General features: G+C 42.5%; 1 long non-coding RNA gene across 1 annotated transcript in view; it reads right to left on the minus strand.

Moving 5' to 3' along the window:
* LOC139188127 (uncharacterized) overlaps positions 1–13,570 on the minus strand; it is a 49,400-nt gene that overhangs the window by 11,549 nt on the left and 24,281 nt on the right. The gene's annotated exons all lie outside the window — the stretch shown is intronic.

Consider the following 13,570-nt stretch of genomic DNA (forward strand, 5'->3'; position numbering starts at 1 on the left):
GAAAAGAGTAGTGCGAGAAGGTCGCATGCACTTAGGGGGGGCATGGAAGGTCACATTATAACCACGACGTAGTATCTAATGCTAGAGCGTCCCTCCTCACACTACCATATGCACTTAGGGGGGGGCATGGAAGGCCATCATTACACAGAACATGAACAAGGGAAGATGGGGGTCTATCAACCCACACGAGATCACATATTTCCTTATAAATCGCGACGCCAAATGGTCCGCTGTTGAATTGGCCAATCTTGGAACCCAAGACCAGCAGCAATCAAGAAAATCCTTTCCCAATTTACAACACTTCACAAGAGTGGGGAAGGCATCCCAATTGCCTTTCATTGCCATGTCCCTAAGGCAAGAAATTGATTCCCAAGAGTCGTACTCAACAACAATCATATTCCAGCCCCTTCTCTTACCTAGCATACACCCATACATGATAGCTAAAGCCTCCCCCATAGCCGCACTTATAGCCTTTACACCGGATCTGCAAGCTGCTAGAAACATTCCTTCCTCATCCCGAGCCACTACCCCCGTAAATCCCTGACCATCACTAGCTCCCCAACTTGCATCCACATTAATCTTTACGATGCCCGAACTCGGTGGAGACCAACAAACACCTTCATTTGTCTCTTGCACTCTGGGCGTTGGCGAAGTGGGTGGCTCACATCTTGCCTCTGAGAAGGTAGAAGCCAACAAAGAGATAGCCATAATAACTTGTCTAGGGTAAATTTGTTGTTGGTTGAATTGAAAATTACACCTAGCTTTCCATATATGCCAGCATGTAAAGGTAATATATGAAAACATATTATTTCTCACCTCCTTCCTTAGCTGAGTCATACATTTGAAGCAACCAGTTCACCCAAGTTGTAATCTCCGTCCGGTTAATCCTCAAGCTCAAACTTCCCCCAAACCATATAACTGCCACCCACGAGCACTGCAGAAATAAATGCTCAATAGACTCATCTTTCACCATACAAATAGGGCACAATGGAGAAGAGGAAGATCTTCTTTGGTATAGGTTTGCCATTGTAGCCATAGCCGCATGAAGGGTCTTCCACATAAAGCATTTGATTTTTGGAGGAACCTTCAATTTCCATATACACTTCCACAAGTAGTCCGGAACAGAAACGTTAAAGCCCCCTTGGGAGAGATTTCGAGTAACTGCCCATTGATATCCGGATTTAACCGAATATATCCCCTTTTTATCAAAATGCCAAACCAACCGATCCCGCAACAAAGGATCGCCAATATGCGTCTCGAGGATTGCGTCAAACTCTGACATCACCATGAAAGGTTTCAAAAAGTCAATGTCTCACTCCCCATTCTCAGGGCTAATTAGCAAGTTAACCATAAAATGTTTTGAAACCTGCACCGTGCCCAAGGGGGAATGTCTTCCCGAAGGAATAAACGAGATCCATCTATCAACCCAAACCCTAACCTCATTTACACTCATAACCTGCCAATGACCTCCATTACATAAAATGTCCCTTCCAGTTACGAGACTCAGCCAAGCCCAAGAGGCTCTCCCGCCCCTTTTTGCATTCATGAAAGAACAATTAGGGAAGTACCGGGCCTTCAGCACCAATGCCCACAGTGAATTCGATACCACAATTAATCTCCAACACTGCTTCGCCAACAGAGTATCGTTAAACATCTGAAAACTCCTTAGACCCAAACCACCCCTCTCATTCGCCCATCCCAACTTCTTTCTAGATACCTAATGTATTTGGTTCTCACCATCTTTTTGCCCCCACCAGAATTTTGAAATCATGGCATTTAATTCATTGCAAAGGGATGTGGGAAACTTGAATAAATTCATTGGATATGCAAGGATTGTTTGCGCCACCGCCTTTATGAGGACCTCCCGCCCTGCTTGAGAGAGAGCAGCTTTCTTCCAACCTCGGAGTTTTCCCATTAATCTTCCTTTAACGTATGCTAGCCTAGTTTTCTTTGATCGGCCCCAAATGGCAGAAACTCCCAGGTATAAACCAGGATTTTCAACCCTCTCCATACCAAGAATATTCACCAATTGTTGGGATAAAGACTTAGGCACATTGGTTCCAAAGAAGACACTTGACTTGGACTTGTTAACCTTCTGACCTGATGCCAAGTAATAATCATCAATCACTTGGGTTAAGTGTCGGCAATTCTCCTCCTCAGCCCTTAGAAAAATCAGTGTGTCATCAACGAAAAAAATGTGGGATATTGTCGGGCCAGGCTTGCTCATTTGAACTCCTCTAAGCCAACCTCGATCACTTGAATGTTGTATAAGAAGTGATAAAACTTCACTTACTAACAAGAAAAGATAAGGGGAAGGTGGATCTCTTTGCCTAAGACCCCTTGATGGCGCAAACTTTGGTCCAGGTTGACCATTAAGAAGGATTGCAAAATTCACAGAAGAAATGCAACCAATGATCAAGCTTCTTCATCTACAATCAAACCCCATCTTCTCCATCACCGCCATTAAAAAATCCCACTCCACTCGATCGTAGGCCTTGTGCATATCCAATTTGATACCCAACTCAAACTTGCTTTTCGCTTTTCTCGTTTTCAGAAAATTGAATATTTCATGTGCAATTTCAATATTATCTTGGATTTGCCTTCCTGCCACGAAAGCGTTATGGGTTGGGGAAATCAACTCTGGAAGAATTAATTTGAGGCGGTTTGCCAAAACCTTTGAGAGCACTTTATAAGAGTAGTTACATAAACTAATGGGCAGGAATTGGGAAACTGTTTCCGGGTTATGAACTTTCGGTATCAACACCAAATGAGTAGCATTGATCCACTTGGGATTTTCCAAACCATGCATCAATTCTCCGATGATTTCATTCACATCAGAAGCAAGAATGTCCCAATGAGCCTGATAGAAGATCCCTGAAAAGCCATCAGGTCCATGAGCCTTTAACCCACCCATCTGTAAGGCTGTAACCTTCACTTCATCTACCGAAACTGTAACTGAGAGGAATGCATTCATTTCATTAGTGACCTTCGTGTTCACACGGTCAAGGATTTCTCCCCATTCACGCAGCCCCAAAAACTTGAATAAATCCACAAAATGCTCATCCACCATCTTTCTAACCTGATTTGGGTTATCAATCCAATCCCCGTTGCTATTTTTAAAGTCACCACCTTGTTTCTTCTTCTTCTCTAAAGGGTAGACTGGTGAAAGAACTTTGTGTTGGCATCACCATCGTTTAGCCATTGCACCTGAGATCTTTGCTGCCAGTAACACTCTTCCTGCCTCCATAATTGGTCAACATTTTTGGAAAGAGACCCAATTTCCTCTGCGTTCTCTCTCTAATTCTGCTGGAGGCCACCCAAATTGTCCACAATCGCCTTTATCTGCTTCCCGCGATTTCTGAACTTTCTAGTGCTCCAACTGATTAATTTGGCATGACAAGCATTAATCTTGAAGTTCCATCTCTCCATAGGATTCCCCTCCCTTGTAATATTCCACAATTCTCACATAATTTCTTTACATTCCCTATCCTTTGCCCAAAAGACCTCAAAGTGAAACAACTTTTTCCTTTTTCGAAGTTGTGGCTCACATAATTCCAACACTGGACTATGGTCGGACCCTAAGGTCATGCCAATTTTAACTGAGGTATTCGGCCAAAAAGATTGCCAACTAGCATTCACTAACCCCCTGTCTAACCGAGCCTCCACCAGCTGCCCATTTCGTGTCCCCTTCCAAGTGTATTTGGGGCCATTAAAACCCAAATCCATAACCTCTACCTTGCACATAAACGCCTCTAAGTATCTAGGCCGGTTGTATCTCACTTATGCTCCCCCCGATTTCTCATGGTCCTATAAGATTTCGTTAAAATCCCCTCCACAAATCCATGGGATATTATCCGGACTAAATTTATCTATCATGCCCCTCCAAAATTCCTTTTTCTCCTCCCTATACGACGTCCCGTAACTCCGGTATACCGAAATCTAGACTGTGAGTCAACCAACCTACATCCAGCGTCAATGAAATGCTTTGAATAGTCCACCACCTCCATTTGGACCGAATCCTCCAACCAAAGCTAAGACCTCTCGCTCTCCTAACTGGTGCAACGTCAAACCCATTCGAGTACCTTATACGTCTTCTTACTCCTGTTATTCTGTGATCATTCATTTTTTTTCTGAAAGAAAGATCATAAAGGGTCTATGTTCCCTAATTTGCCCATGTAGGGCACGAACCACCATGTCCGACCCTAGACCAGGGCAGTTCCAAAAAAGGTGTATCATGGCGATCTTGCGGCTGTTGAAAGCCAACCGCCACCACCTCGGGATGAAGTACCCGCTTTCTTTTTCATCAAAGTTCATTCTCACCTGCAGAGATCGCCTCCGTGTATTCCCACATGTCTTGATACTCGATCGGGACTTCCTATAATTCATCATCCGCATATATCGCCATTTCCATCATCATGCATCTTTCTCTGATGGTCATCTTTCCCAATCTCTCCGCAGCCCTTTCTTTTATTTCTCTTTCTTTTTTTGTTTCTTCATCAGTTTTTGTTTTCTTCTGAGATAAGAACTTCACCTCCTTACTCACACTTTCCAACTCTCGCTTACTCTTACTTCCCATCCCCTCCATAGCTTGGCCTAAGACACTCATGAATTCCGCCCTCTCCATACTTTGAGCAGTCATCTAATGTGTCTGTGAACTTTGACCATGGTTATGCAGCACCATTGTTCCACCCACATTTGGTAAAAGATTCGGTTCTAGTATTTCCTCAATCAATACAGATGGGATTCTTCCATACTCATTTGGGACCCCCCCCCCCCGATTCAAAGCCCACTACTAGGCAGTTCTGCCACATCAGCCCACACTCATCCATGAACCATTGGGCCGGGTTAGGATTCAGTCTCTCTCTCCTTCTATGCACCCTTTGCCATTTCTTTATACTGTTGTTTTATCCTTGTTGCAATGCTGGTTGTTTGGGGACCCCCTCACCTGTTGCATTTGTTTCACTGTGTTCCCCCATGCCATCCTTCATTCGATGCATAATTGTAGCCCTTGGTCCCACTCTTCTTGCTCCCACACTTCTACGTTCGCCCATAGTTATGGCCAAAGGTCTTAGCACTTTAGTAAAATCTCGCACTGGTGCAGCTTTTGTCCAGTCCCCATACCCTACCATACCACCCTTCACAGCTTCAAAAGTACATTCGGTATTTGCATGTCCAATTCTCCCGCAACGATAACAAAAATCTTGAAGTCTTTCATATATAACTTCAATCCAAGTCTTATTGTTGTTTTCCCTCGGAAGCCAGCATCCAGTAGTAAGGGGTTTCATAGTATCTATAGCAACTTTGACTCTCAAAAAACCCCTTGCCTTTGCTAGATCTTCAATTTCCTCTACTTCCCCAATCTTTGACGCAAGGCACCTCACATTATCTTCTGAACTCAGATTAGACGGGACACTCCTGATTTTTATCCAGAACAAAACTATTTCCACATTGACTTCCTCCAGGGCTAACTCTTGTGGCCATTTTTTTACTGAAAAATTCTGCTTCATTACCCCCTAAGGAACCTGGTCAATGATCTTTATAGCTGTACTCTTATCTTGAACTATGATAATGAAAGTATTGTCCTTAACCCACTTAATTTCTATCTGCCCCATCTTTTTCCATAAGGATCTGAGTATATTTCGAACTCCCCATTTGTTGAGGGTTTTGTTTACCAAAGCAGTGCCCACTAACTTTACTCCTTGTTCCATTGTAGATAGCTCCAAATTTTTCTCCAAGTGCACCACTAGTTCCTTAACTTCAGCCTTAGCCATTTGTCTGCTCGATTGAGAAAACTCACAGACAATTTGAAACAAAGTATACAACAACTAGACAATTGTGATTGAACTCCATATCTGACTTTCTTTTTGCTTGACTCTCTTGTTGACCTTCCAACTCTTAGACTCCAATTGAAAGTACCACAACCCTACACACAAATTAACCAGAGTTTGTATCCACCCATGAGAACTTACCTCTTCATTACTACCCGACTTTAATGTTATTGGGTAGTTAGGATGCGCTATTGATGGAGGGTATGACTAAGGATGTCTAGGATTCACTTTCTTGCATGTGACACGCCCCGATCCCGATATTCCCTAAATACCAGGATAGGCATATGCTGGCCGACACCCGATGGTGACGAAAGCCATTTATTGAGTGCAAATGCTAAAAACAAGGGATAGATAAGACTTATAAATATAAAAGAATAATGAATATGCATTTAAGGAACATGTTTAGAGCATACAACTAACCAGAATACTAGAAGAAATAATATAAAATTGAATGAACAAAGGAGTATGTCCTACACCAAGAGGATTCGAAGATGCCGCTGCGGAAGTGCCTTGACGTCGGGATTGTATGTCTCGATTCTAAGTCCTAAATGGGGGTGCAAAACAAAGGTGAGTGGACCAAGTTTATAAATACAGTAATAATAAAACAGTTATCAAGATAGTAACCCCCACAGTTTATATACAGAAAACTACTATCATAAAAAGTGATAGGTTTACTGAAAACCCTAAGATGCCAAAACATCTCTAAAGACATATCGTGGAATAACATCGCGGAAATCAAAACATCAAACGTCTCACAGATCGTCTCGTAATCGCGGTGTGCTGCCAGTAAGATCACTGAATATATATAACTCCCGGCCCTATGCCAACACCATGGTCTCTGCGCCCGTAGCCAGAGATTTCCAACTCCTGGCCCAATGCCTGCTCCATCTCCCTCAGCCCGTAGCTAGGGATTATTTCTCCCGGCTTATCTGCCAACACCAGATCCTCACCCCAGGCGGCATAGTGTCCACTAGGTACGCACGAATATTTACACCTCTCATAAATAATCACTTCATAGTATAAAGTCATCCATCGTCTATACTATAAAGGGGGGTTTCTAAAACATATTCTAGCATCCTATCATCACCCATCAGATAGTCTACCAGTTCATGGTTTTTATAGAAAATATGATACATCAAACTATAGCTCAATATAAGCTAAAAATTAATTCCTCACCAAAAACGAGACAATAAACAACATATTCCATAAACATGCTTAACATAAAATCAGTTCATAAACTCATAAGGCATGCTATTCATTTATGAAATTAAACTATGAAATCATGTAATTTTAGAAAGGGTCCACTCACCTTACACTGATGGTGCAAAGCTGTACCAAAAAGGAATAACAGAATCACCGCTAATAATTGCATCTAATCACATAAAGCGGGTACCTTTAGTCAAACTTTATTCAAATGATTGAATTTGGGAAAACGGACTTAAAAAACGGGTCCAGCACGTCGAAATTAGTCTAGATGTCCCGGACAAAACCCTAAAAAGTTAACGTTGGCCGTTGACCAGTCAAAGTCAAAGTCAACGCTGACCGTTAACCTGGTCAACGGTCAGAGTCAACGGGTCAAAGGTCAGACCGGGTTAAACGGGTCTGGGCTTAGGGTTTGGGTCCGGATTGGGCCCAAGGGTTTAAAAAGGGAAGTGGGTTTAAGGTCTTAGGGTTGGGCCAATTAGGTTTTGGGTTTTGGGCATTAAGCCCTCAACAAAAATGGCCCAAAGGCCTGTTTGATTCTTAAAACAATTAAAATAAAATAAATAAAAGAAAATGGGCTTAACGGGCTTGAAGCCCGAGTTCCTCCCGGCCCTAAGGCTTGGAAGCTAAGGGTTTGGGTTTGGTTGCCACGGCCCTAAGGCCTATTGGTTTAATAAGAACTTAACTAAAAATAAAAATGGACTGGGTGAGGATATTGGGTTGGGTTCACGAAAGGTTTGGGCTTGGGTGAAGGCCTAAGGCCCTGGGTTCTTCTACACGGCCTGAAGGCCTATCTCTACGGGATGGAAGCCGGAGCTTTCCTAGCTTCGGCCGACTGCAAACACGAACCCTAAGCTCTGATCTAGATGCCAAAAGGAAGCACAATGTGAGAAGAGTGTGTTTATACCTTCCGCTTTCCGTGAAACAGTTGGAGGTGACCGGAAAACCCCTGGACGACTACGGGCTCGCCGAAGCTGGGTGTGTTTCCCCCGAGCCAAAATCGGTCTAAAACCTTGGAAATAATGAGATAAAATCAATAAACCACATCCAAGCATCGACCTATAATAAATAGAAGGATACCTGATGCTTACCTAACTGGAAAAAATGAAAGAATATCGCCAGATAGTTCCTGGGTTCCACCGCTCCTCGCAGCGACGGGAGATAGAGAAAAAGACGAGGTTTGATGATGATGATGGTGGTGTCTTCCTCGCAGGTGGTGTAGCTCTGTGTATGGATGTGTGTGCTCACGGTGCAAGAAAGGGAGAGGGATGAGAGTTTTGAGAGAGAGAAGGGAGAGTGAGTGCAGAGACAAAGAGAGAGAAAGGAAAAGGGTCACGAGGTAGGGGACAGAAAGAGAGAAAGATGAGGATTTTTGGGGTGCTGCCATGTGGCAGTTTGAGAGAGTTTAGGAATCTAGATAAAGGGTCCAAATTTAGTCAAGCTAGGGGACCAAAATGAAATTTTCAATAAAACTTTGGAAATTATAAAATTACATATAAATTCGGGGGTGGGGTTTAACAATTTACCCCCTTAAAAGAATTTCATCCTCGAAATTTAAAATCACTTACTAAACTGAAATACTCAAAAAAAAAAAAATAGAAAGAAGAATATATGTATTAAGAGTAATCAAGTTAAAGTGGGTGCACAAAAGAGAATATGCCACACCATCTCGAGTGGTTTGCAAAATCCTCTATCATGCCTCCAAGCTCACTTTCTTCTCCATCAGTGTAAAAGTATAAACATACTTTATAAAGATATAAAGTCGAAACACAAAATAGCTTAAGGTCAAAAGTAAGTACGTAAAATATGATAACGTCAAAATATATATTTAATAACATATAGGTCAAAAACTTCTTGCTGAACTTAAAACTAAAAACGGAAATAATTCCCCCAAAAAATTTGTAACGACAAAAAAAAATAACTAAAGTAAAGGAAGTTAAAATACTTGTACTGAAATCCAAAATTGAAAATGAGAGTGGGTCTCGCCTAAGAATTCGTAACCTTACGTACTCTGAGAACAGATGTGTCTTTGAATCGAATCCCAAGAATAACAATTCTGTGACAGCTGCCGTAAATGAATCTTCTTGCCCACTTGCTTAACGAACCCAACAAATAAGTTATCGATACCACAGTCGGCCACCCGCGATATCGACCACCCATTTGTTCTCGTTAAGCAAATAGTGATTTCCTGAAGATGCACAATCTCACACGTCGTAAATTCGATCCTCTGAATATCATTTTGCAAAACTCCTCTGTCAACCAGTGTTGCATGTAGCAACTTTCATACCATGTCACAAAAAGTGCCATACCCCAAACCGAATAAAACAGAAACTGTCGTCGTAAAACTCTATCCAGAACCAAACATCCTATTCTTCTCAGTTCTTCCAAAAGTGACCAACTACTTCAGTGTGCCAACAAAGAACTCACTTGAAAATTGTACCTTGGAATTCAAGAGAAGTGGCTACCATGTTAGTAATATACCCAAAAGCTCGAGCCAAGCAACCAGAAAATGAGAAGTCACATTTCCCAACAGGCAATATCTCTTGGCAATTTCCCATTTTTGCTTAGTTGCAGACTTCTAGTCAAACAAGATTAAAGTTGGTGAAAAGAAGAGAAACTCTCAAGTGATCAACCTAAAAACCAAAGAAAGCACACACCTTTCGAGAAAAGTGTAAAGATCTTCCGATTCTCGCCTCGACCATGCTATAGTGCCATCCCAGAGTGCACCAAAAGATCTGTTAGAAGTGTTTCGATATCCACATACTCATAAACAAAAGAGTCTTGGAGTCAAGTGATAAAAAGATGCGTTAAGACAAACACATCACGTCATCGAAAAGGTTTACCAAAATAAGATATGATGGTTATGAATTATAGTAAGATAATGAGTGGTGACCATTTAATTTAACGTGAAGATAGTGATGCAACTTGCTGATCACTTACACTACAATCTTCACCAATCTCTTACCAAAAGACGGCTTAACTTCACACCTACATGGAACTGTTTCTGGTAAGTCTGGTAAGCTTGTGAAAAGATTATGCTCTTAACATTCCTGTCTAAATCGATAAGAATTGGGTGCCTAATGGAAGAATCTTGGGCCATTATGTGATCAGAAGAATTTCCTGGCTCTCATCCTGTGGCTTGAGATATGAATGACATGATTTGGTGAAGCAAATTAGACAAAAATATTCCTTCATCGGTGGCCCTTGACTTTGCTTCCGGTGCAGCTACACCAACACTAGATGTTCTTGCCTGACCTGGTACAGAACCTGCAGTAACTCCATCGGCACTGCCATCTTCTACATGAATTTCACCATTCGGAAAGAAGGTCCTTATAAACTCTAATATACTGCTTGGGACCTGTTTCTCAGAGTCTTGGCTGTTTAGGGTTCCGCCAGCTGATAAAATATTGATATTGACACTTCGTGCGATAGATGGTCGTCTGACATTAGGAGCTGATCCTGCAAGAAAAAGCCACTAATGAATACATTCAACCAATGACAGCAACTTAACCACCAAGGTTAACTACATTAGAAGAGATGAAAAACTCAAATCCAGTCTGTTTGTACCATACTTGACCAATCCCGAACTACCGAGCATCGGTCAACGTTATACCATCTAGGACCCATAAGAGTTTCCCTCTAACCAGGAGGCCAATCACAGCACGACACATGTCGACATCAGAAGCCAATCATAGCGCAACACGTGTCAACATCAGACGCCAATCACAACACGACACGTGTCAATGTCAGAACAAAGCTAGAAACTCTCTTCTATAAAAGGAGATCATTCTCCCATAATATTTCCTAATGTCATTTGTACTAAATCATTCACTAATACTCACTAAAGGAGAGCTTGAACCTATGTACTTGTGTAAACCCTTCACAATTAATGAGAACTCCTATACTCCATAGACGTAGCCAATCTGGGTGAACCACGTACATCTTGTGTTTGCTTCCCTGTCTGTATCCATTTACATACTTATCCACACTAGTGACCGGAGTAATCTAGCGAAGGTCACTTGACACTTTCTGTTGTACCAAAGTCCTCACCAATTTTGTGCATCAACATTTGGCGCCGTCAGTGGGAACGACACTTATTCCCACTATCTTTAGCTTTGTCAAGTTGGTTTCCACCATTCGTACACTCTCTTTTGACCAGGCATCCCTTCCCAACATGGGGAGCGAAGGAAGCCACAGCACACAGAATGACACCCTTCTTGCACCTAGTGCGAAGCAATGAAAGAAGGAAGGAAAGAAGGTTGCTCTTCAAACTAAAGTTGATGAGCTAGAGGCTCAGAACAACAAGATAGCAATAAAGAATTAGATCATTCATGAACAATATGAGAAACTCTTTGAGACGTTCCACAAAACCAGGCATGCTCAAACACGCAAGCTTGTTGCCCCTATGGACATCAACCATCATCTGGGTGCCCCCCAACACAGAGGGTCACCTTCCTTCGACATGGGTACCCCTGATGAGGAGCGAGCTAATCATCAAAACATTGATCAACATGAGACTTCTCTCAACCTAGCTGTTTCGACCCGAAGCAAGAGAAGTGGAGGAAGACACCTCATTGCAGAAAGGTTAGAAGGATCGAAAGCCGTTTATCGTGACTGCCGAGACTTCCTAAAGCAACGTCGAGAAAATCCCCTCCACATAAGCTCGAAGATCAATGACCCAAGGGTTTCTGAAAGACTCGGTCCCCTCCCACGACCCAGGCCAGCTGCTAATCTAGGGAATGAACGACATGTCCCAAAGGAACATGAAGGTACAGGGGACTCGGAGGTATTCCGATAGACTCACCCTAGAAGTCAGTACGGCATGTTCAAGAAAAAACCACACGCTCTTGCTCAAACTTTCCTACTTTCAAGAGGTGATAGAGACTTATGGAAGAAAATTCCAGTCGTACATGACTCCACTCAGGACCCTTTTGTCCTACAGCTCCTTGAGGAAGTAAACAAGTTGAAGGCCGAACGTCAGGCCGAGATCCCTGACTGGAACCAACCCAGGCCTGACCCTCTCACAATGAGGATCCTCGACACCCTCCTTTAAGCGAAGACAAAACAAAAGCTTGGTTTACAACTCTATAATGAAAGGGAGAACCCAATTAAACACCTTAACCACTTTGAGTCCACCATGGCATATCAGATGCACACCGACGAAGTGGGATGTCTTCTCTTCCCTTCCACCCTCTCTGGCAGAGCTCTAAACTGATGACTTGTACACTATTAGCCAAAAGCTGGATGAGTCACTACGAGAGTATGCCAGTCACTTCAACCATGAGTATTCTTGCTGCATTGAGACAGATGACAAGACCGCCCTCGAGGCCTTCACGGCAGGCTTACGTGATTTTTTCTTCAAGTACATGATCAATGCCAACACTTGGAGGACTTATTCTGAGGTGATGGCGCATGCTTACAACCACGACTCCGCCGAAGCAAGGATATACCAAGGAAACCCCCATATGGTTAACCCCTATCAACAAGTGGGAAATGGAAGTCAAGTTTTACCAAGTGAGGAGATATTAACCATTCAGACACCCATTGCATCATCTCCTGCCTCATTTAGCTACTCGCTAAGTCACCAAACGTATTTGTCTCTTGGTAAGAGGAATGATTTTTACTCTCAGCAAGCCCATTACAACAAGAGGGATAAAAGTTCGTATCAAGACAACTAAGGGTGAACGTACCGTCGACTATTATGACTATGTGGCCAAGCCTCACTCTTTCAAATAGGAGGACCAGGTACTGAAGGAAATACTATTATAAGAAGGCATACACATTAGAAATGTTTTGACCCTCAACCGCTTGAGATCTTTTGTCACACAAGCCATTCGGCAAGAAGAGGGAATTCAGACAACTTCTCTTGAGTTTTTTGCATTCCTAGCATTGGAACACTTGGTCTACGCTGACCTACCCCTATACTCCAACTCAAAGCTTCAACATGCGTACTTTGACACAAAGTATGTGATACTAAGTGTTACAACCAACATGGTTCACATATCGAAAGCATGGATCCCTTCATGCATAGCAAAACATTCATAAGCATCACTCATGTCAATTAACATAAACATCATACATTCCAACACATTCATACATAAACATCATACATTCCAACACATCCGTACATAAGCCAACTGTACTTCGAAAGGGTTCAACATACTTTGTGTCATTCGAGACTTGCTACAATGTGCCTCGACACCTTATCCTTATTCTCACTAACCAGGTGATGAAATGTGAAGAATGAACTCATCTTCATGCCACCAACCATGTGATGAAATGTACAACCCGTACTCTCCTTCATGCCACCAACCAGGTGATGAAATGTACAACCCATACTCTAATATCATTTGGCAACTTGCCACTCATGCCACCAACCAGGTGAAGAAGGAACTCATCTTCATACCACCAACCAGGTTATAAAATGTACAACCCGTACTCTCCTTCATGCCACTAACCAGGTGATGAAATGTACAACCCGTACTCTAATATCATTTGGCAACTTGCCACTCATGCCACCAACCAGGTGAAGAAGGAAC

Source organism: Malus domestica, chromosome 02 (genome assembly GCF_042453785.1).
Source record: "Malus domestica chromosome 02, GDT2T_hap1".
Classification (NCBI taxonomy): Eukaryota; Viridiplantae; Streptophyta; class Magnoliopsida; order Rosales; family Rosaceae; genus Malus; species Malus domestica.